Here is a 24,277-nt window from a genome sequence, read left to right on the forward strand (position 1 = left end):
CCATTGGATCTTAAAAACAATGAAAAAGCAATCAGGTTCTTAAAAGAAGATTTTAATTAAAGAAGTAAAAGAATCACTTCTGTAAAATCAGGACGGTAAATACCTTATAGGGTCATCGGAGTCAAAACATAGAGAATCCCTCTAGGCAAAGCCTTAAGTTACAAAAAGACACAAAAACAGGAATATACATTCCATTCAGCACAACTTATTTTATCAGCCATTTAAACAAAACAGAATCTAATGTATATCTAACTAGATTGCTTACTAACTCTTTACAAGAGTTCTGATCTGCATTCGGGCCAAAGCATCACACAGACAGAGAGACCTTTGTACCCCCCTCCCCACCACCTTTGAAAGTATCTCGTCTCCTCATTGGTCATTTTGGTCAGGTGCCAGCGAGGTTGTCTTAGCTTCTTAACCCTTTACAGGTGAAAGGGTTTTTCCTCTGGCCAGGAGGGATTTAAAGGTGTTTACCCTTCCCTTTATATTTATGACAGGGAGCATGAAGGTATGTTCTGTGCATGCACATGTGTGGTGGGGAGAATGGTTTTGAACAGTCATGAATGTTTGAAAATGCAGCTCTGAGTGTACATATGTACAGGAAAAAGGTGTGCTAAGCTGTTCGCCACCCACAGAGCCAGCTCACTTGCTAATGGAGACAATGGCAGTGCATTTGTTGGTGTCTTTAGTCAGAGCAGAATCAGTCTCACACAGGCAGATACAATATACAACCCTGGCTCCACAGGTCGGATCCAAGTGGACAGAGCCTCACGGAGCCCTAGTAACTTCACCTAAATGGGGAAAACTGACTAGAAAGGAGAGGAGACAGTGAAACTGACCTGACAGAGAACTGTCCAAGGCCGAGAGTAAACAACCAGAAAAAAGTAGGGAAATCCTTTTCCTCCCCTACTCTCTTTTATTTACAAAAAAGTCTAGAACAGTAGGAAAAACATGCAGTGTTCACTCTGCCGTGCTCCACAAACAAATATGTGTAGCATAATGTTAAGTAGAGCCCTACAAATCTGCGGATATCCACATGGATGTCCATATTTGTAGATCACGGATGGATGCAGATACACTTTTTATATCTAGAGCCCTGAAAATCTGCAGATATCCTGCTTTATATCCGCAGACTATGTTTGCGGATTGCAAATCAGATGCAGATACACATTTTGTATCTGCGCAGGGCTCTAATGTTAAGTTTTGATGACCCTGATTTTTAGCTTAGCCTGAACTGGATCTCCCCCTTGGGACACAATTTGCATAAGCTAATCATTAGAGAAAAGATACTGGGATTTATAAAACTAACAAAGGCATCTGTTGTAAACTCTAGTGGCCTGTTTGTAGCATTATGCAACTCCTGCTCCGGCTGAAGTCACAAGAGCTACAGGTGCTCTGCCCCTTTAAAAAAGAAATCTGGCCATTGCTGGTAACAACAACAAATAACCACAAAGAAAGAGTCCAAAGGGAAGTCAAATCATAGCACACTTTAGATCATAAAACATCTCAGCACCCAATTAGCAGGTGCTATTAGAGACTTAGACATCTGAGTGGCCTAAATTACATTTAATATAGTAATTGAATGCACAAAAAGGGAGGTCACCATTTAAAAGTCTGGCCCTATAACTCCAAAACAAGATATAATTGTGTATCATTATACACTGTGCTGAATACACCCTATACACACTGCAAATCCTAGGAATGCTGAGTATGTCCTTATAGGCTAAGCATTGAAAAACAAACAATATTAGAGGAAAGATTACCTTGGTAAGGCAGCAAAATATACCAGGTGAGTGACCTGTGAGAGAGAGAACTAAAAATGCGAAAACAAGCCTGAGAGAGACAGCATCATCTTAAAAACCATACTTCTGTTCAAGTGTTTTAACCACCATTGTTTCCAGGCAAACCCTATGATTCCTAGAACTGAAATAAATGTGGGGGAGGTCTTTATGTTGTGTATTTAGCAATTTGTGTCTAGTCAGTTTTACCACTTCCCCTATTCCTAGGAGTCTTTCACACATCAAAGGTATTTTTTATATAATGGGAATGAGAGGTTGTACAACCTCAAAAATTGGAAGACACGAAGCTACTTTTTACCCATTATGTTGAAACTGATCAGATCTCAAGTTGGTATCCCTTTAACTTCTGGAATTTCCAGGCTTTTGAGTATTTGGTTTTGCAATCTTAGCACTGCATTAACAATACGTCATCTTATTTCATTATTACAGGTGAGGACAAGAACAATGTGGGGAGCTATGCAGAGACCTGAAGGGATGTGTGTGGGAGAAAGACCAGTATTTGGATTGCACCTCAGTCCTTCCACTCATCTTGCAAGATTCTCTCTCTACTTTTCATTCCAACCAACCACTTCCCCATTATTTTGGCCACTGCACTAAGAGTTTTCCTTATGGGAAAATAAAATCTCCACCCCAGTGAAAGATGAGCTGTGATTTTGCCCTCTTGTATTGCCGATTGATATTGTTCCTCTGGGGTAGGAAAAATTTCCCCGTACAGGCAGGTTTTTCTACACTTTTTGTACTTTGAGCTGAAACATCAGAGTTTTCTAAAAGCTTCAGGGCAAACAGTGGACTTTTCCATCTCCCACTCCCAGTGCCCAAGCACCCGGTGCTGGCACACTGCACGCTAAGGACTTGATTGGTGTTTACCCAAAAAAATGTCAAGGCCTCTTGCACAAACATGGCTTAAGTATGCTACAAACAGTAGGAGTCCCAGGAGCTTTGATGTCTGGCTATTCAGCCTAAGGCTAGGTCAGCAGCTGGCATAGCCCTTGCCACCGGCTTAAGAACAAGGCTGCCTTTGTCCCTGGCTCCCTTAGAGGGGATGGGAGTAGCGAAGGAAGCAAGTGGAAGCAGATCATGGGTAAAGTTCTGGGAGACACATCTGCCTCAATGTTCCGGGATGGAACAAGGGCAGCTGCTTCCCTCCCATCCACTCCTGTAATTCCCCGGAAGCCAGGAGGGAGGTTCAATGTAACTACGGTCATGGCCCTCAGATGCCCAGGTCAGTAGTACGCCATGGCTCCAGAGGCTTGGGCTGCTGAATAGGAATGCTCGATTTGCCACAGGCCCCCTCATGTTCTGTCCACAGCAGCAGACAGTACCTGATGCTTCAGAAGAAGGCAAGAAGCTACTGTAACATCCCCAGCTAAGCATGAAATGCAATTCATTGATACTGGGGGAGAACACAGGGGGATGCGTCCTTTCTGATCCCTTCCAGCAATCAATTCATGCTTAGAAACACAAGATTTAACCACCGGTTGGGTTTGCTAAGTTTTAAAAAGACTTAAAGTTGAGACAGACTGTACCCCTGAATTCACCCCTCACATACCACTGTATGTTGTACAAAGTATGCCTTGGGAGGTATCTCTTGAAAACTCAATTTTCTGATCATTATTGTCCTGGTAAAACACATGTAGCAACATTGCATGTCGAGTTCTAAGATTCCTCAGTCTGGAGTTACTAACACATATTCCAAACCTGGGGAGTGGCCAAGCCAGTTCTTCCACGCCAAAGGGCAAGCTGCTGCCTCAGACAGAGGTACATAAGGTACATGGACATCACCTGCTAAGTGACCATTCTTTAGCAGGAAAAGGAGACATGGGCGACAAATCTACATTTTAGCAAAGAAACATCCTGGGGTTCCCGTTCACATAGATCTTCTGTCTCCTCACCCCCAGCTGGAGATGCTGCCCAAAGGCGGGAAAGGACTATAAAAATAAAAGGGAAAAACCCCAAAACACTCTCTCTCGCTCTCCCATCGATTCACTGCACCAGAAGGAACAAACGAAGCAGCCATTACACAGAAGAAGGGGTCCTGGCCTACAAAGTTGGGCTAGCAATACTGTTGAGAACACGTGGCAAGAGAATCTTTGCTTTGAATCTAACAGTTTGTTAAGTGAAGCACTAGCTGTGTTTTATCTTTATTTTTCTTGTACTTCATTACTTGTACTCACTCAAAATCTCTCATTGTAGTTAATGAACTCATTTTATTGTTTTATCTGGACCAGTGTGTTTGAACTGAAGTATTTGGGACACTACTTGGGAGAACTGGATTTGTGCATATCATTTCTATTAATAAAATGACGGACTTATATGAGCTTGTGTTGCCCAGGAGATAGCTGGGCAGTACAAAACATACAATTCTGGGGAACTATCTGGGGGCTGGGAGTGTGCTGGGGTCATGCTGCAGTATAATCCAAGTTGGTAAAAGTCTGGGTGTGATTGACAGGTTGCAAGTGCACACAGACATAGCTGGGAATGACTTACACACTAGTGGTGGATTGCAAGCAGTCCAGGAATGGAGGCAACAACAACAAAGCAGCATAAAAAGAGTCCCCAGGTTAGACAGCAGGGATGACCCGGCTCCTCACTAGTCTAAACTGTACCCTAGGTATGTCACAGGGGCTCTTTTTAAAATTCTGCCACAGCGGTTGTGCCCCTTCCCTCCTGCAGCTGGTACTCCGCAGGCTGCGGGCACACTGCACAAAGTTGCTTCCTTTGATTGATTCCAGTGAGACTGCTCGGCTGCTGCAGACTGACACAAATATAACAATTACTTTCCTCATCTCACTAGACAGAATTTCCTCATCAAAAAGAGATGGGTTTCCAGAGATGAAACCATCATAATACCATGCCTAGCCTCAAACCTCCATGGAGAGCTCAAGGCATCAAAGAGAAACAGACAAATCAATGAGAGATTTCAGGTTAATGAATCACCTTGTCTGATCTATCCCGCAAGACAGCATATGCTTCAAGGCAGTTCCTATCACTACAGTATTTACTGCTGGAATAACTGTATTATAGGGATTATCCCAAGATCTGGCAGAGAGTCAGGTCAATACAGATCCATAGACATCACACGTATAGATACGCATCTGCGTACATCCCACTCAGTGTCAGCTTCCCATGCGCAAACCGGCCTCCAGCATGCACGACTGACCCGCAGCCCATAATCGGATGAAGTGCTGTACCTGTCTGGGAAGGATCCTGTTACCCAGAACCTGGCACAAGGTTGACCGCCCTCTGGGCAAACAGAAGTGTTGGGTTTCCTGCCATTGAAGATGTGGATGTCACATTTACCAAACTACAGCAAGCACCAGTTCATGGCTTTGGTGCTTTGACTCCACACAGTGGCCCAACAATGAAGAATTGGCCCATTCTGGCAACGTACAAACTGAGAATCAGCAGTGCTTTCTCTGGGACGGAACAGGAGAGGCTGCGCCCCCACCTAAAGTGGCTGCCTCTAAACTGGCATTTAGAAACCATTAAATGAGAAGCAAACAACAGTGCACAAGGCTTATATGTTCACCAATCACCTGCCTGGTGGAAATACCACTCTAACTTGCAACACTGCTGTGGCAGAAGCCCCACCCACATGCAGGCGATGAAGAACGCTCCAGAATCTGATGAAGATACAAGTGAGTGGCCCAAGAGTAGAAACTCTCTAGTTCCAACAGGTTATTCGCTACCAGTGTAAAAAGAATTGGGAACATGGTCTCAGGGAGCACCCAACAGCAGCACCGGGCAGGCTACTCTGCATGATCAGATCTAGACTGCAAACCTGATCGACATCACCCATCTAGAACTGAACTTGAAGTCAGTTGCACAGCCTCATCGTCTGATTTGAGGGGGCATTTTAAAGTGAAGACAAAGCTCAACACATCAGATTAAATGAGGTTTGGACATGCTAAATCAAGAGGATAAAAACTGAGAAATCTTAGCCCAATAGTCCAGAGTAGAACAAGAAGAGTGCAGAGAAAGGCCCTTAGTTGCAGAAGCTAAATAATATTTCATTTCAATTTGCCCGAGGGACTGGGACATAGCGTGCAGATTGGACAGCCACATTTTTGCGACAGACATCAAAATTTGAACTCTAAAGCTGCCCTGGGCCAAGTGATCAGAAGATTTTTTGTTTCCCATGCTCAACTGTGCAGACAATTTTAATTTAGAGTTTAAAACAAAAGAGCAACAGAGAAGACTGTAGGAAGAGAGACACACTCCAGGCAGGAGCTCCTCTCCCTGCCCTGACAGTTCTCCTGGCCCATACTTTCTTCTCCAATCAGGGTGCTCAGACTGTTGAGGATACTATGGTGTTAGTTTCTACGGAAACCAACAAGCAACTGTTGAGTAAAACCAAGATCACATGAAGCCAGAAGATTATATTTATGCCAGTCAAAACCCACCAAGCCCTCAATAAGTGTAAAAAGAGAAGTACGGAATTCCCACCCTATGAGAGCTAAAGAAGTCTCACTGCAACACTGATGTCTGACTTGTCTGACCCACTGGAGATAGAAGAAAGTGGAAGTTAGGAGTCAAACCAAATAGTCAGCATATGGCTGAAACCATACAAGATTTTTCAGGGCCTGTAGCCCAGAGAGAGCAACCTGTCAACATGGACATATGGCAGCAAAGGGAAACTCCTTCCAGAAGCCATCTAAAACAGCCCAAGACAATCTGAAGAGTGAATGCACTGGATCTGGCTTTCCAGCCCTGCATACATCAGTACGTGTTGGGGTTCTATTGAAACCATGACACCTGTTGCTTTAATTAACTAAAGAAAGTTTGATCAGCTGAACATCAGCTCCTGGGAGACTCTCAATCAGCGCCTTTTTCCCCAAGAGCCAGGAGCATCTTCCTTGCAAAGCGACCATAAGTGACCTAGGCAACATTCAGGCATAAGAATAATGCTGCAGGAGGACACCATGGAATTTGCATGTGAACACACTTGCTTTGCAGCTTCAGTGCGCTATCGGTCAAGTTACTGGCCAGGAACACTGTTCGCCCTGACCTCAGCACTAAGCTCTGGAAGATGAGACTGATTTCCTAACCAATTTCCTAAACAAAAAAGCCAGAGGAAAAGAAAACATTACTACTTCAGCAAGGACAGCTGGGCAATAACATTCTATCACAGAGATGGCTCTCAATGCACAGTGTAGATACCCCAGTCTTTTGGGTGAGAAAATCTAAGTCCATGGGGCCAAATCCATCCTCAACGTAACTCCACCAAGTTCAGGGGAATAGAGATGCAATTGAGACACATTCTCCAACACACTCCCAAACTACCAGAGCTGAGCCTCTGGTACCCAAAAGTGTGTGGATATTTCTTGAGGAACCAGTAATATCAACACTCAAACACCAAGACAGAAGGTTTATCACAGAAGCTGCATCTGCACTGTCCATTTTCTTCCACCGTTTCACGAGCGCAAGCAATGTTGGGAAAGGTAGCCTGGATTGACCCCAGGTTATTAGCGGCCATGTTGTCTAATCCAGTTCAGAGGAGATCTAAATCAGTGGCTCTCAACCAGGGGTCCGAGGCCCTGCAGGTTTCAGGAGGTCCGCCAAGCATGGCTGGCGTCAGACTCGCTAGGGCCCAGGGCAGAAAGCCAAAGCCCCCTGCATGAGACTGCAGCCTGAGGCTCTGAGCCCCACCACCAGGAGCTGAAGCCGAAGCCTGAGCAACTTAGCATTGTGCTGTCCCCTGTGGCATGGGACCTCGGGTAAGTGATCTCCTTGCTACCTTTAACATTGACCTGGCTTTTACATGCAGAAAAACAGTTGTGGCACAGCTGGGCAGTGGAGTTTTTATAGCATGCTGGGGTGAGGGGGGTGCTCAAAGAAAAAGGTTAAGAACCCCTGATTTAGAGGACCCAGTGGTTAAAACACAGGCTGCCTGGATAATATTAGTGCTCTTCTGCTGCAGCATCTTGTTTTGGGGGTCACTTCCAGTTGCCATCTCAACCGAGGCGGATGAGTGAGCTGAGAACAGGCCATGTGCTCTGAGAACTGGCAATTATTTTAAAGCACTTACTGCATTTCTGCTCTGATGTCCTGTTTCCATAGAAACCAGGACTGGAAAAGGCAGTTTCCCTTATCAGCACTTCTCCTTCCCCCACTTGGATAAGCATTATAACCCTGTAATGAAGGAACTAGCCCAACCCGCAGGACTACATCAGACAGCTGCATGCCAGACCCCGCCTTGTGCCCGTATTGGCAGGGTGGGGCTGCAGTAAGACACCACATTCTAGTCTTACCAGCAGCATACCCCTGTATAGAGGAGAGGAGGGGCAGGGCGGAAGGACACACTTGAATCAAACATTAATATTAACCCCCCAGAGCCACCTCTTCCTCCCCTCCTCCCACCCAACACAATGAGGAGGGGCTGTCTCCTCTATTCATTCCTGTACTGAGACATTCCAAGAACCATACAGAAGGGGCAGGCCCTTTAGCCAAGACTTTCAAAAGTGATTAGTGATTTCATGGGCCTGCACTGAGCCACCTGAAAGAGGCTGGGCTTTCATAGAGGTCTGGCCTCCTGCCTTCTGAATGTCAGGCCCCTTTAAAGTGGCTCACGTTGGGCACTGAAAGCTTGAAGCCCCCACTCGCCAACACGCTGAATCACGACTAGAAAACCCAGAACCACTAGTCACTTGCCAACATTTTCACCTCCAATTGTTTTAAAAGCACGCTACCATTTTGATTACTCTGTACTAACACAGTCCTAAAACAGAACCAGCGTAGAATTCTTTGTTTGCATCCCTACCTCTGTACAGGAAGTTTTAAGGCAATTAAATTATTAGAAGAATAAAAGGTTTCAGAGTAGCAGCCGTGTTAGTCTATATCCGCAAAAAGAACAGGAGTACTTGTGGCACCTTAGAGACTAACAAATTTATTTGAGCATAAGCTTTCGTGGGCTAAAACCCACTTCATTGGATGCATGTAGTGGAAAATACAGAAGTGTGTGTGTGTGTGTGTGTGTGTATTATATATGTACACACCCACAGAGAGAAAATGAAACAATGGGTGTTATCATACACACTATAACGAGAGTGATCAGTTAAGGTGAGCTATTACCAGCAGGAGAGAAAACACACACTCCCGAACTACCAGGAACTCTCCTGCTGGTAATAGCTCACCTTAACTGTTCACTCTTGTTATAGTACGTATGATAATACCCACTGTTTCATGGTGTGTGCGTGTCTTCCTACTGTATTTTCCACTGCTTGCATCCGATGAAATGGGTTTTAGCCCATGAAAGCTTATGCTCAAATAAATTTGTTAACATCTAAGGTGCCACAAGTACTCCTATTTTTTTTAGAAGAATAAAAGTTTCAATAGAGGCTGCAAGATGCAAAAAACACAGAGGCCAGCAGATCTTTGTACTCAACACGCGGTACATCAACAACATGTTAATATACCAAAGCAGGTTGCTAACAGTTCTACAACCTTCTCCGAATCTCAGATTGTATAGACACCCCATGTGGATTTATTTTTATGCACAAAGACATCATCAGTTCTCAAAGGTTTAAATAAATTTACACAGCAGATGTGGTCGTTTCTCAGTTTAGAAGGCTCTGGCTTTACAGGATTCAGAACAGTACTATGTATAATGCACTGCTTAATACAGTGCCAATAAACTGCAGGATTGCATGTCAGATCTTAACAAGCACAAACAACTCACCTCTCCCACAGATGAAATGAGGCAACAGGGCAAGTCATAAGAAAAAGGAGTTAGGTTTGCATAGAAATTCCTGTAGGTGCTGAGAAGATGAATGACTAAAATGCAAGTTAAGAACAATCCACCAGGAAGATAGTTTGGGTGGACAAGAAATGGGGAGAAAGCAAGAAGGGGCCACTGTGCTGTAGTCTCTATTTTAAAGTGGCGCTGTCATTTATAAACATGCCTCTGAACAATGTTCCTGGTTGTTACAAAGTAACATCTGGGATTCCATCCTGGAGCAATTACCCAATATTTTCTGTTTTGTACATTTGATGGGTTTGCGGTTAAGGCACCGGAATGGGACTCTGGAGACTTGACCTCAATTCCCTTAATATCCATGTCTCAGTTCTCCAGCTGTGACTCAGAGACAATAATCTGACCTTTTGGCAGTCTTGCCTCTTTAGATTGTAAGCACTCCAGGGCTGGGTCTGCAGTTGTGTACAGCACCTAGTATAACAGTACCTCAATCTACACTTGAGCCACTTAGGGATGACCACGATACAGGATTAAGTCACTCTTACACTTTCCACTGTAGGGCCAATTACCCCATTTGTGAGGGTCACATATAGGAAAAGGGAAGAGAGACTATTAAGAAAAATGGGAAAACAGGATTGCAAAGCCACAAAAATTGACAGTGGGACTCAGAACCTGGAACTAGTTGTTTAATAAGTTGCTCAAAGGAACAGTGTGCTGTGAAGGAGCAGGTGGGTGAGGAAGAGCTACTGATGAGCTGAGCATTGGCTCACTAGGGATGCGTTCAGCAATCTGTGTATAGGCTCTCCGGGCCAGATTTTCCTGTTTTCACTGAAATTAATGGGGGAACATGACTGTGAGTGACCCAGGAGTTACACCAGCATGAGCAAAACAAAACTTGTTCCCTTCTGTGGGTACTTGCTAGGGGTGCCTGATGGCAAATGAGGGGCTGGAGAGGAGACAGGCACAGAAGCTGAGGTTGGGGAGGGAGAGGAATTTGAGTAGTAAAGGCACAGAAATGTCTGCAAGGTGCCACATATGATCAGTCCCTTTGCTAGGACAAAATCTTCCCATGTCATGTAATGAAGCCCTCTGGACTCCAGAGATGCAGGTTTAGTTCTTTCCAGTTTCATCTCAACATTTCAAGAGACCTTCTGATTCCTGCAGGAGTGACCCTTTCTCTTGGGGCACACTTTGGCCAGGCTAACAGTTATCCACATGCTAAGCCCCATCTCCCAGCGGGGCTATTGTCTGCCTTACCCTGAAGTGTCAGCTGGAGACCACTCTCTTTTCAGTCCCTGCCTTAACTACAAAGCGATTAGCATGTTCCAGATCTCAGTAAATTTAATCTCTCTCAGATAGGACTGACTGTATCCAACCCATCAATCTGAGGAGTCCTTTGAAGACATCACAATTGATAGCCAGTAACTCTTCAGTATTATTATGCGAGAAGATATGTAAGAGCAATAATATTTAGTGATCCTGAGCTGAAGGAGTCCCTTGATGTCACCTCGGGGTATCTTATTATTTCAAAACAACCAAGTGACACTACCGTACTAACTCAATTCAGTGACACCATCCTAGCATAAGCTTGGAGAAACTAAGGCACAGAAGAGCTACGGGCGGGGAGGGGGGGTGAAATAGCCACTGATTTTAGGAGCCCAACTGGAGACATGCTGATCCTTGATATTTAGAAATATCCCCCAATTCCAACTGAAATCGAAGAGTTTATGGGCTCAGCACCTCTGAAAATCAGGTCCTAGGTATCTTCAGTTGGGCGTCCAAAACCAGGAGCCACTTTTGAAAAGACAGGCCTACTGCAAGAGATTAGTGCAAAGTCACACAAGTCTGCGGCAAAGCTGGGACTAGAACCTGGGCCTCATGTCCCAGTTCCTTCCTTCTAACCACTAGACAATGTTGCCTATCACGCATGTTGCGTGAGAACTCTGTCAACCAATCCCAGTGCAGACAGGAAGGAATTCTCCCCAAACAAGCTAAGTTACATACACTACATCCTAGTCCTCCCATCACATGCCTTTCCTCACACATGCTGATCTTTCGAACAGTCAGTGAAGGACAAATCCACTCTGTACTCAAGGACCTCTGCCAGAGCCTGGAGGACTTCACTAGGAGACAGGAATCCTTTTCCAGGCACCAAATAAACACTCTCTGTGGACACTACATCAGCCTAATGGCTGGAGGAGACTCCAGTGCCTATAGCCAAGGTGAAAGGAGTACAGGGTCCACACAATGGTGGATCTTTCATCCTTACTCTCCGTGTAGCAGACTGGGACCTCTGTATCATACAGTGGACATGCTTCTCCCCACCCCCCCAGTCCTGCCCTCCTTTGTACAGTGAGAGCATAGGGGTTCCTGTGCAGGGGGATCCTACACAGACCAGAGGAAAGGGCAAGACTTCCATGTTCACTGCACCATTGTCAGGTCACCTTCAGAAGTGTCCGCAACCCCCTTTGCAGACACATCTTTCACCAGCTGCTAGCTCGTGTCACCCCTGCCCTTACACTCTGTCCGCCCAGCACTGGTATTGCTGGGAAATCCTGCTGGGCCAGCATTGGCAGCACGGACTGGGTCCCAAACCAATGGCAGATGTTCTAGTGCCAGCATCTTTTACTTGCTTGAAAACATTCCCTTCTTGTATGAAACTAATAGGTTTATTGCACTCAGAGGCAGAGACAGCCCTTGCGGCAGAAGAAAATCCCAAAGTGAAGTTACAAACTCGCTGTGCTCTGCAGCAGTGCAAGCACTCACCGTGCCGGAACCTGCAGCAGCATGGTGAAGTGAGTAGAGGGTGGCAAACTGAGTCATGCCAAAGGGTTAGCAAGTGCAGCCCAAGCCTGGACCATGGGGGCGAGCAGCACATCTAAGAACACTTTAATCAGACGTTACAAACCGAAATCCAAGCAAAGGGATAAGACTGAGTATAGATCCTGTCAGCCACTTGACATTTCAGAGAGGACTTGCAGTCCCCACAACCAGAGATGGCCCCAATCCAAGGCAGTCTCAACCCTCTTGAATGGCAGCAATAATGGGCCCAAGCCAAATTAGCCCTGCCCTAATCAAACACTCTGGCTCCCATTCGCTCTCTTCTCTCTGCTATTAAGACAAAAAGCCCACTTCATTTCCCCTTTAGTGGCACTTCCCTGCTAAAATGCCTGTTCTCTTGCTCTTAAAATATCGGTCATTTCATCAGGACACTCTTCGGGGGAGACTCTAATGTTTGCTCTTTTAAGCAAGGAATTGAACCTTTTCATCTTGCAGCGGTGAGGGAATTTGTGCCCAAAGGGATGGGCCATCTGAGTTCACAGACATTTTGTATAGCTCCAGCTGTGTCCTCTGTTCTAAGCCTGGAGTTAGCGTGGATGCAGGTGAGTAACTGGATGTAGAATCTGGGCTTTGTCACTTACACAGCACTCTGTCTTCAGAGCAATCAATCATCAACTAGTTACCATAAACTTCATGACCGGCAAGTATAATCCCCATTTTATAGATGGGGAAAACAGAGGTAGAGAAGCCAAGTGACAGCCCAGCCTGAAATTCAGACACAGGAGTCCCCCCCCCCATTCCCAATCACACTGTCATTCACCCAGACCATGCTGTCTCATTGATCTGCTGCACGTGCCGTCGTGCCAAGCCTGCTTCTTGGAGCAGCTAGTCCTAGAACCCACAAGGGAAGAAGCAATTCTTGATTTAGTCGTAAGGGGCACACAGAATTTGGTCCAAGAGGCAAATATAGCTAAACTACCCAGTAACAGCAACCACAATGTAATTAAACTTAACATCTTTGGTGTGGTGGTGGAAACCACCCAAAAAAGCACCTGCAGGAGCATTTACCTTCAGAAAGGGGAACTACACAAAAATGAGAAAACTAGTTTAACAGAAAATGAAAGGAATAGTCACAAGAATGAAATGCCTGCAAGCTGCATGGAAACTTTTTAAAAACACCATACTAGAGGCTCAAAATTAAATGTATACCCTGAATTAAAAATAATAGAAAGAAGACCAAAAAAACAGCACCATGGCTATACAGACTAAAATAGACTGTTAGAGGCAAAAGGGCATCCTTTAAAAATTGGAAGTCAAATCCTACTGAGGAAAATACAAAGGAGCATTTACACTTGGCTTGCCAGAGTTTAAGTATAATTAGGCAGGCCAAAAAGGAAACCGAAACGCAGCTAGCAAAAGACACAAAACTAAGTACATCAGAAGCAGGAAGCCTGCCAAACAATCAGTGGGGCCACTGGATGATCAACATACTAATGGAGAATTCAAGAAAGACAAGGCCATTGAGGAGAAGTTAAATAAATTCTTCGCATCCATCTTCACTGCAGATGATGCGAGGGAGATTCCCACACCTGAGCCATTCTTTCTCCGTGACAAATCTGAGGAATTGTCCCAGATTGAGGAGTCAGTAGAGGAGGTTTTGGAACAAATTGATATTACTGTTTAATAGGGCTGTCAATTAATTGCAGTTAATGCCTGCAATTAACTGAAAATAAAATTAATGCATTAATTTAATACATTAACTGCATGAAGACCCAACCCTGAGCCCCACACCCACAGCCTATATTTGAAAATATAGAAAACACCAAAAAAAATTTGAATAAATGGTATTCTATTATTAACAGTGCAATTAAAACCACAATTTATGAAAATTAATTTTTAGTCGCTTGACAGCCCTACTGTTTAATGTACATCAGCAGGACCAGATGATGATATTCACCCAAGAGTTCTGAAGGAATTTCACTCAATAGTGAAATTGCAAACTACTAACTGTGGTATGTAAAACCTATTGCTTAAATTAATTTCTGTACCAGATGATTGGAGGATAGCTAACGTGACACCAATTTTTAAAAGAAGGCTCCACAGGCAATACTGGAAATTACAGGCCGGTAAGCCTAACTTGAGTACCAGGCAAATTGGTTGAAACAATAGCGAAGAACAGAATCATCAGACACACAGAAGAACACGATTTATTGGGGAAGAGTCAGCATGGCTTTTGTAAAGGAAAATCATGCCTCACCAGTCTATTAGAGGTCTCTGAGGGGTTCAACAAACATGTTGACACGGATGATCTAGAGGATACAGTGTACTTGGATTTTCAGAAAACCTTTGACCAGGTCCCTCACCAAAAACTCGTAAGCAAAGTAAGCAGTCATGGGATAAAAGGAAAGGTCCTCTCTCAGATCAGTAACTGGTTAAAAGACAGGAAACAAAAGGGAGGAATAAATGGTCTGTTTTCATAATGGAGAGAGGCAAATAGCAGAGAGTCCCCCGAGGATCGGTACTGGGACCTGTTCTGTTCAACAAATTCATAAATGATCTGGAAAAAGGGATAAACAGTGAGGTGGCAAAGTTTGCAATCGATACAAAATACAAAAGTCCAAAGCAGACTGCCAAGAGTTACAAAGCGATCTCACAAAGGTGAGTGACTGGGAAACAAAATGGCAGATGATATTCAATGATGATAAATGCAAAGTAATGCACATTGGAAAACATAATCCCAACTATACATACAACATGATGGTGTCTAAATTAGCTGTTACCACTCAAAGATCTTGGAATCACTGTGGACAGTTCTTTGAAAACATCCATTCAATGTGCGGAGGCAGTCAAAAAAAGCTAACAGAATGGAAAGAAACATTTGGAAAGGGATAGCTTATCAGCCAGTATATATCATAATGCCACTATAGAAATCCATGTTACGCCCACGTTTGGAATACTGTGTCCAATTCTGGTCACCCCATCTCAAATAAGATAAATTAGAAAGTTGCAGAGAAGGGCAACAAAAATGATTAGGAGTATGGAACAGCTTCCATATGAGGAGAGATTAAAAAGACTGGGACTTTTCAGCTTGGAAAAGAGATGACTATAGACCTCTATCAGATCCGCCCTTAAAGTCATGACTGGTGTGGAGAAAGGGTTATTTACCCCTTCACATAACACAAGAACCAGGGGTCACCCCATGAAATAAATAGGCAGCAGGTATAAAACAATCAAAAGGAAGTATTTTTTCCACACAATGCACAGTCAGCCTGTGGAACTCATTGCCAGGCCAAAATTAGGACAGGGTTCAAAAAAGAACTAGATAAGTTCATGGAGGATAGGTCCATCAATGGCTATAAGCTAAGATGGTCAGGAATGCAAAACTGCTCTAGGTATTCCTCTCCTCTGTCAGAAGCTGGGAGTGGACAACAGGGGATGGATCACTTAACAAGTACCCTGGTCTGGCCCAAACTGGCCGCTCTTATGACAGCATCATGAGAAGCAGGTACCCAAGAATGCTATTTCAGCCAACTCCCATCACGCCTGGAAGTGCAGCTTCCAGGGCTAGTATTTCTTTGTACTGACTTAGTTCAGGTCAAGACAGCTGTTCCAGATACCAGCCATGTTTACCCTGCATTTCCCTCCTTGCTACCCATCCATAATTATTATGAGGGACCTTTTCTAACTGTGAACAAGCAAAGAAATGTAACCCCCAAAATTTCTCTACATATATTAGTCATCACAGCAATACAATCCTATAATCACTAAGTGGTACTGGAAAAGCTGCACATTGACTCTCCTTTGAAAATCAACAGTGTCATCATCACAACCTCCTTTACACAAATGAGCAGGACAGGAATTTCACTGTCACTCTTAAGCCACCCACGCTGTAGGGCTACAACAAAACAAAGCTTCTCCAAGCTTTTACAGCCCCAGTGTTCAGCAGCAGCAAGCTACCCATGCTGGGAAACAAAGATATACACTGGAAATAGAGGCCAGGTGATTGCTAATGGGGTCCGGTCATTCTCCAAGGTGGAGCACAGAGACTGGAATATGGTACCAGAAAGACACTCTCCCCTCGTATAAAACACCAGGAAACCCCAATTCCATCTCAGTCTTCTGCTGCCCCATCTACTATACTTTGCTCACTACAGCATGTTTTAAAGAGAATGAAAAAGCAGCAGCAACCTTGGGTAATTCCAGGTCTCATCACTTCCTGTTCACAAGTAAGAACTACAGCCAGGGCCCAAAGCCGAAAATTCATAGAAGTGGGAAGGCTCCCAGTTAGAATTTACTACTAGGCAGCTATACTGTCAGTCACGAAACCTTGTATCCACTCCTAACATTAACACTTGTGTTTGTAGAAGGACAACAATTATGAAGACCGGCAAAGAATCAAGAGAGAGACAAAGAATGCATGTCATTTTGACTTAGAGACACCCTCACTCGCACACAGTCACACACTCAGATTATTCTCTCTGCCACCTGTGCCCTACCTAACATGGGCAGATAGATGGTGAACAACCATGAGGTTAGTTTCCTGCAGTAAGAGGGTAGATATAGGTTTTCAAATTCAACAGAAGGTGATCCATAGTCAAATTACACACAACTGATGGCCGCTCTGAAGGCAATTCTGAGAGTACCAGTCCAGGTTCCAACATACAAGAGACCTCCAGAGAACAAAGGAATGGATGGACCACAAAGATAGGATTACCCTTTAGCTCCTAGAGGCGATCTCTACCGAACAAGCCTTAATACAGTGGATAAAAATCAATCAATTATTTAAAAATTAAAATAAAAACAAACAACAACCAAAAACAGATTTTTATTTAAAACAGATTTTTTTAATAAAATGCTTTTTGATGAAAAAAACCTATCTAAAGATAGTTTTAATTAAGATGCATTAAGATATCTCGTCATGGAATAGAGATGATAAATTCTAATTCTACAGTATGAGACAATATATTCATGAATGTTTAAGAAAAGTTTTGTAAAGGAGTTCCAACAATTCATGGATTAGGGACCCAATTTTATGGGGTTCCAGGGGGTTCTGTATAGATTATTTAGGTTAATCTTTCTGTCTACTCAATGGGACTCAGTGCTCAGTCTAGAAGATACCATCAGAGATGCTTAGTTTTGCAGTTCTCAAACTGTGGATTTGTGTCTTCAGAGATAACATACTTGTTAACAGCAAAAATGTTAATAAAAAAATATATAAAGGTGAGAAATAACAGACCTCAACCCTACTGTCCCTCTGCAAATTTGTGTACACAGAATCAATCCCTTACCTCTCTCTAGAAGTTTCAAAAAGTTCAATGAATAGAAGATTGTTGGGGGCGGAATAGATCTGGACAAGGAGAAGAAGTCTGGAGATAAATGTGAGAAGGGAGGGACAGGCAGTAGAAACAAAAGTGAAACTGTTTGAGCAGCATATTCCAGAAGTCTTGAGGTCTTTCTGAGGGTAGCCCTCATTGATTTGAGATCTACCATATCATTCTCTCACTAGACAAGAAAGCCTATAATGGCCGTAAAAGAGACCCAGTTTGGGAATAAGAACCATTCAAGAAATATGTGTTTGCTGATGATGTTTTAAAGAAAGTCACACCAGTGAACTGGTAGAAGTCACTTAAGCACTTGGATTCAGAGACTGTTGAAGTGAAAAGAAAAGGAGTACTTGTGGCACCTAGAGACTAACAAATTTATTAGAGCATAAGCTTTTGTGAGCTACAGCTCACTTCATCGCAGTAGCTTCTTCTGCCGCTGTAGAAAGAATATTTTCTTCCTTTGGACTAATTCATTCCAAATTAGAGAAATCATTTGGGACCAGAAAAAGCAGGAAAGCTTTTTTTCTTTTCCAGATTATGAACAAACAGGAAAATGAAAGTGAAGACGACTGAGTTAGCTGCAGAAGCCAGTATTTTAAGTTTCTCATATTGACCTGGCTGACACAGTCTATTTAAATTTTAGTTTTTTTTTTTTAATACTTCATTTAACTATTTTAGTTAAACAACTTTAACAAAAACAAACCTGATTTTAAAAAAACTTGAATGTTTAAATTCAAAAATTCATATGCTTATTTTGTTAAAATATGTTTGCTGTTGAAGAAAAAAATCCAGAATACATAATGTTGTTGTTTTAGTTAAACCCTGAGCCTTAATCATCCCTTAAGCAACTGACAGGATGACACCCAGGAGCTTGCACTGCCACTACCGTGCCTGCTATAAAGAGAGAGGACTCGGCCTCCAGGACTAGCCAGCTAGTATCTTCCACCTGCACTAAGCCCACCTCAAAATTAAAAATATTAACTCCAGGAGACTACCTTCAATGAGTGCCCCCTAGGGCCAGTTATTGCCCCTTTTCTGATCCCTCTCCAGGCACTACTTGCACATAAAACATTCAGAACGAAGATTCAAACCTTACAATGGGCACAGGTTTCCCTCCAAAGCACCCATTCAGCTACCAAGGGCTAATGTCTCAGCCACCACAGGGGCTTCTTACAGCTCTGCACACCCCAGTAGCTGAGGTGGCCTCTGCTCCAGGTGGCTGCAGCCACAGAATGGGCCACACACCTGCCCAGAAAGCAGACACACCAGCAAGTGTGAGTCCCGCCCATCTGCCCTCCCTCAGGGTCCTGACTGGATTCCACGCTGCAAAGCTGATCTACAACAGTGGCCCCATCCTCTCTATCATGTGGTGCCAACCACAGCCAAGGCCTAGAGTTGGAAAAGCCCTGCCATGCTTTGGATTCCCCACAGGGCAGCGGGCCTGCTGCTGAGGAGTAGCGGGGGGGACAGGAACAGAGAAGGAAGACATGGGTGGGGAGTGAAGAGATCGGAGGGGGGGAATCCTGAATATCCCCCCAGCTCTGCTGCCTGCTCAGAGTCAGAGCTGCTCCCCTAAGGAGCAGGGGTGGCATGGGGGGCAGACATGGGGGGGCAATTAGACCTGAGTTGGGAGTAGTTTGTGGGGATGGTAGGGGGGTGAGACTCAGGGTCTAGGAGGAAGAGCGGGGGTTGAGGCTGCTAGGGAAAAGGTCAAGGGCGGGGGGGAAGGGGTTTAAGGTTGGGGGAAGGAAGAAGAGGGGTGAGGCAAGGGATCTTGGGGCCTGAGGAGCAGGGTCTTCCAGGGGTAAACTGGGGGTGGGAGGGGAGGAGATGGAGGCCAGGGGTCCCACTGCATAGGCTGGGGGGAATGGAAGGAGGGTCCCGTGGATGGGATCCCCCCGGGGGAGAAGGGAGGGGCCGGGGATCCCCCGGGGAAGGCTGGAAGGGGGGCCCCCAGGGGAGAAGGAGGGGCGCTTACCGGGCAGCGCTCCGGGCCGGGTGTCAGTGCTGCCCCACGCGGGCCACTCCAGCCGCCAGCCCCGCTGCCATCCCCACTCCCGGCTCTGCCCAGGCCCTGCGCTGCCTGCGGGGAAGGAAGCTCGGCGACCAGCTGATCCCGGCGCCGCCTCACGTGACCGGATCTCGTCACGTGACCGGGGGGGGGGTTGCTGCGGCCGGGCCTGTCTGTCGGGGGGCAGCGGCCAACCCACCCTCCCAGGCATCACAGCTCAGCCCCCGTGCCGGGCTGGCCCTATCTGCTCCCCCCTCTTGCCCAGGGCTCGGTTCCTGCCCAGCCGCCAGGGTTGGAAATTTCCTATTTAAAAACAAAAACAGCGGAAAGTCTCCCCAGATCCCGCGACTCTGGGCGCCAGGGCTTTCCTGAGCACCTTGTCACGAGGTTCTCAATGAGAGCACCGGAGTTAGCCACACTGCTGCGGCCTCTCCTGGGCCCCCTCCTGTGTCTACTGTGTGGGGAACTCGCATGTGCCCCTCCCTTGTCGCCTCCCCCAGTGTTTGGGGTGGGGGGGCTCTGCTTGCTTTACTTCCCTCCCTGTGCCCCTTTGGCTGTCTGTTCTCACTGGGCTGCGCTTGGCTCAAGCTCTGCTCCCGATGGGGGCTCAGACCAGCTGGCAAACACCCTTCCTGACCTCGAGCAGCATTTTATCTACCTGGTTTAAGCGTTGTTCAGGGAGAGAACTAAGATAAATATGTTTCTCCCCTCTGCAGCCTACAGACCTTTCAGCCTCTGTCCCCTAACTGTCCCATTGTTGTGGGGTAGCGTTAGAATAGCTCAGCTTCTCTCTCTGTAGTGTAGGTGTTTCAGTTTTATTTCTTAGATCCTCACTTAAGTCCCTCCCCGCACCAGCACCTTTACATCTCCCCCCTTTCAGTCAGTTGCTTCAGTGCCTCTTCTCATCCTTACTCAGATCCCTCTTCCCCAAGAGCATAACACTTTCTGCCTGCCCTTTCCTCCCTTCCTTAGAGAGAGGGACCTTTAGACCTGGCTTAGTTTTCTCCTGGAAGAGGTGTCATCCTCCTTACTTAAGGACAACGTTGTATAGTGGTTAGAAGGAAGGAACTGGGACATGAGAGGCCCAGACGGAGCAGCTTGGGCTCTCTCCGCTCAAAGAGAACCTTATGCATTTTGTTTCCCCCAGGACAGCATTTGGAAAGTTGGAGTTTGGGAGGGTTGAATGACAAAAACTAAAATCTCCAGCCTGGTCAATGTGAACTGCACGGCATGCAGCCAGCACAGCCCTTTGCACAGAGAGGAAAGGCTCCATAAAGCAGACACTTTGTGCTCTCTGTAGACCTTTAGCAAGCACTGCAGGCTGCATAGTGGCTCTCCAGTTGGTGCAGCAATCAGGTGCCTGACATAAGAGCCCTGACTTCATTTTCTGATCAGTTTTGCCTTCTTGTCCAAGTTGATTAGTGAGGGGGAATCTCCCTTTTTACCCGCAGGAGTCCAGTTGTCTTGATGGATCTATCTTCTGCCCTGCCTCATGCAGACATGCAACCCTCTGGAACAGTCAGCTCTGCCAGCAGCACCGGCTGGCCCTATGCTTGTCCACCAGGGCAGTGCCAGCCAAATCAGGGATGTTCCTGTGCATGTGCACTAGTGTGTGGGGGCGCTCTATACCTCCCCTCCCCAAATTTAGCATATCAGGGTAGGGACAGCCATAATTAGCTCTGAGACTCTGGTCAGTGGCGGAGCTATATCACTTACTCTTTAGTGAGCCCACGAGAGTGAAGAGGAGTAAAGCAATTTGGGTGTCAAGTGATATCTCCTTAAAGTGGATGAAAGGCCAAATTACGAGGATTCTACTATATGTGCATCCAAAATCCAGGGTTCTCCAAGACTACTACTCCAGATCCTTGTGGAATGAATCATACTTAACTGTGCAGTGAGTAAATGCTGCCCATTCCGCCATGCTGCCCATTCCATTTCTAGCTAGCCTCCCATCCCCACTGGCAAACATGGGGGAAAGAGATGAGTGCAGGAGAGGAAAGGAACTGCAGGAGAAAACCAAGATAAAAAGCAGGGCTGAAATCTCAATGGAGAAGAAGGCTTTAAAGATTGGAGGAAAAAAAATATTACCTGGCTACTTTAAAAGCCAATGAGATGGGGACGGAGAGACAGAGGTGGGGGGACACAAGAACTCAAGGGAGAACGAGTAAGTAAGTAATAAACACAGTAAACCCTGTGTTTATTTGATAGAAGATGGGTGTTTTTACTGTACTTTGGGAATTGTTCCATATAGATGCAGCAATAAGGGCCAAGACTGAGTCCATGGGGTTGCCCAGAGTGTAAATTAGGTCCCTATTTGGCCATGAGTCAAAGGATACAATAAATACTTTATAAACTACTTGGGACCCAGATCTGATTCACCACTGTGTTACATTGGATGATGGTGTAATGCCATTGGAGTAGTTCAGGCCCAAAGGTTCTTCCCACCCTATCCTTCAGCCTCCTGTTGTAAAATCCTATCTCTGCTACTTGTCCCTTTAGCATTGAGAGATTTTCCTTCAAAGAAGCTGTAGCTATACCAGGCCCCCAGTGTGAGAAGGTCTTTGTGTGTATTTCTAAAGTACCCATCATGGAGTATCTAAGCCATGAATTCCCATTGGCCTTTATGATACTCTCTCCCTAGGGGAGGGTGTGACACTGTATCTTGGGAGAACACTCTGCATTCCCATGTTCATCCTTATAATGCAATTGTGTGGTGTCCAATGCAAAGTTTGTTATGTTGGGTGTCTTTGGAAGGCTCAAGATGCACTGAGCATTGTTGTCATAGTAATATTATAGCATATAAATATGAGGCTAAAAATGTGTTCTCGTGGCTTAAAACAAGCCCAGGCAAAATTCTCCAGGAACAGAGGGGCAATTCACACATCATCAGGGCATATATGGGACAAACCCAGCCCAGCCTCACAGGAACAAAGGACACAGGCCTAGGCAGCAACAAAGGATCTGTTGGACTCTCCAGTGAGTCACCCCTTGGTCAGTTTGGGACTGCGATGAGGTAATGCTCACCTGACCCTGAAGGGGGGGGGCACAAAGCCAAGAGGGAAGAAAGAACATGATAAAAGGGAGAGACATTTGCCATGCTCTTCCTCTCTCTCTTCCACATCCATCTACAGACACCGCCACCAAGCGACTGAAGCGCTGATCAAAGGGGAGAGCCTGGCTGAAGGGCAACCCTCCAGCCTGTGGTGAGAAGCATCTAAGGGCTTGGCTACACTTGCAAGTTACAGCGCAATAAAGGAGCCCTGGGCGCACTAGCTCACTACCCGGCCACACTGGCAAGGCATGTAGAGCGCGCTGACTCTGCAGCTACAGCGCTACTGGTACTCCACCTCGGCGAGTGGAATAATGTTTGCTGCACCCCCACTGGAGCACCGCAGCGCCAGTATGGACGCCCTGGTCCTGTAGTACGCTCTGGTCGGCCTCCAGAAGTGTCCCACAATGCCTGTGCTAGCCACGTTGGTCATCACTTTGAACTCTACTGCCCTGCCCTCAGGTGACCAACCATCAGACCTGCCCTTTAAATCCTCTGGGAATTTTGAAAATCCCCTTCCTGTTTACTCAGCCAGGCATGGAGTGCTCTGTGCGAATTTGTCCAGGTGACCGTGCCTCCACGTGCCAGGCGATCCCCAATATGGAGCAATGGCGAGGTGCTGGAACTCATCAGTGTTTGGAGGAAGGAAGCTGTCCGGTCCCAGCTGTGCTCCAGCCATAGAAATTACAATACCTTCGGACAGATATCAAGGGACATGATGGAAAGGGGCCATGGCTGGGACGCACTGCAGTGCAGGGTTAAAGTGAAGGAGCTGCAGAATGCCTACCGCAAAGCCTGCAAGGCAAACTGCTGCTCCGGTGCTGCCCTGTGACCTGCCGTTTCTACAAAGAACTGGACGCGATACTTGGAGCCGACCCCACCTGCACTCTTAGTACCACCATGGACACTTCAGAGCACAGTTCAACAAGGCAGGAGGAGGAGGAGCAAAGCAGGAGTGAGGGTGCTGAGGCAGAGGAAGACAACTCGGAATCCCTAGATGAATGCAGCCAGGAGCTGTTCTCAAGCCAGGAGAAAGGTAGCCAGTGCAGTGGCCAGTGCTTGGGGAAGGACAAACACCAGAAGAGGTTCCCGGTAAGCGGCTTTTATTTGGGGAAGGAAGTTATTTGGTGCGGGCTCTTGGGGCGAGGAGGGTTAGGTCTGCATGCATGCCTAGATGCAGAATAGGGCGTTGATGTGCTCTCTCACATCGTGGTAATCGGCCTCAGTGATCTCTTCAAAGGTCTCATCCAGAACTTGGGCAATGCGTTTGCGCAGGTTTCTTGGGAGAGCCACTGTGGTCCTTGTCCCAGTCAGGCTAACATGTCCGTGCCACTGTGCCATGAGGGGCAGGGGGACCATTGCTGCACAGAGGCAAGCTGCATATGGGCCAGGGCAGAATCTGCATTGCAATAGAAGACCCTCCCTTGCTTCCCAGGTCGCCCTCAGCAGCGAGATATCTTCCAGGACAAATTCCTGTGGAAAATGTGGGGACAGTGTTCAGTACAGAGGCCCCCTGCCGCTGTTGGCTCTCCCCAAGGCACAGAAACGCAGAGGACAGTACAGCTGTGAAACAATCAGTCACGCTTGACCTTGTGCTTATTCACCATTTTGGGGCTCCTG

The 24,277-nt window shown here is 46.0% G+C and overlaps 1 protein-coding gene across 3 annotated transcripts in view; it reads right to left on the reverse strand.

Annotated features, from left to right (window-relative positions):
• ABCA3 (ATP binding cassette subfamily A member 3) overlaps positions 1-19,740 on the reverse strand; it is an 87,900-nt gene extending 68,160 nt beyond the window's left edge. Inside the window, exons 1-2 of one of the 3 annotated variants that reach the window (XM_043493609.1) lie at positions 19,576-19,704; positions 18,694-18,842 (exon numbers count right to left, since the gene is read on the reverse strand). The gene's annotated coding sequence lies outside the window, so the exon portion shown is untranslated. Of the gene's footprint in view, positions 1-1,764; positions 1,782-18,693; positions 18,843-19,575 lie in introns of those variants that run through there. The other 2 variants (XM_038419074.2, XM_043493611.1) reach the window with 2 other exon arrangements.
• Between the last annotated feature and the right edge of the window lie 4,537 nt (positions 19,741-24,277).

This window comes from Dermochelys coriacea, chromosome 10 (assembly GCF_009764565.3).
Source record: "Dermochelys coriacea isolate rDerCor1 chromosome 10, rDerCor1.pri.v4, whole genome shotgun sequence".
In the NCBI taxonomy this organism is placed as follows: Eukaryota; Metazoa; Chordata; order Testudines; family Dermochelyidae; genus Dermochelys; species Dermochelys coriacea.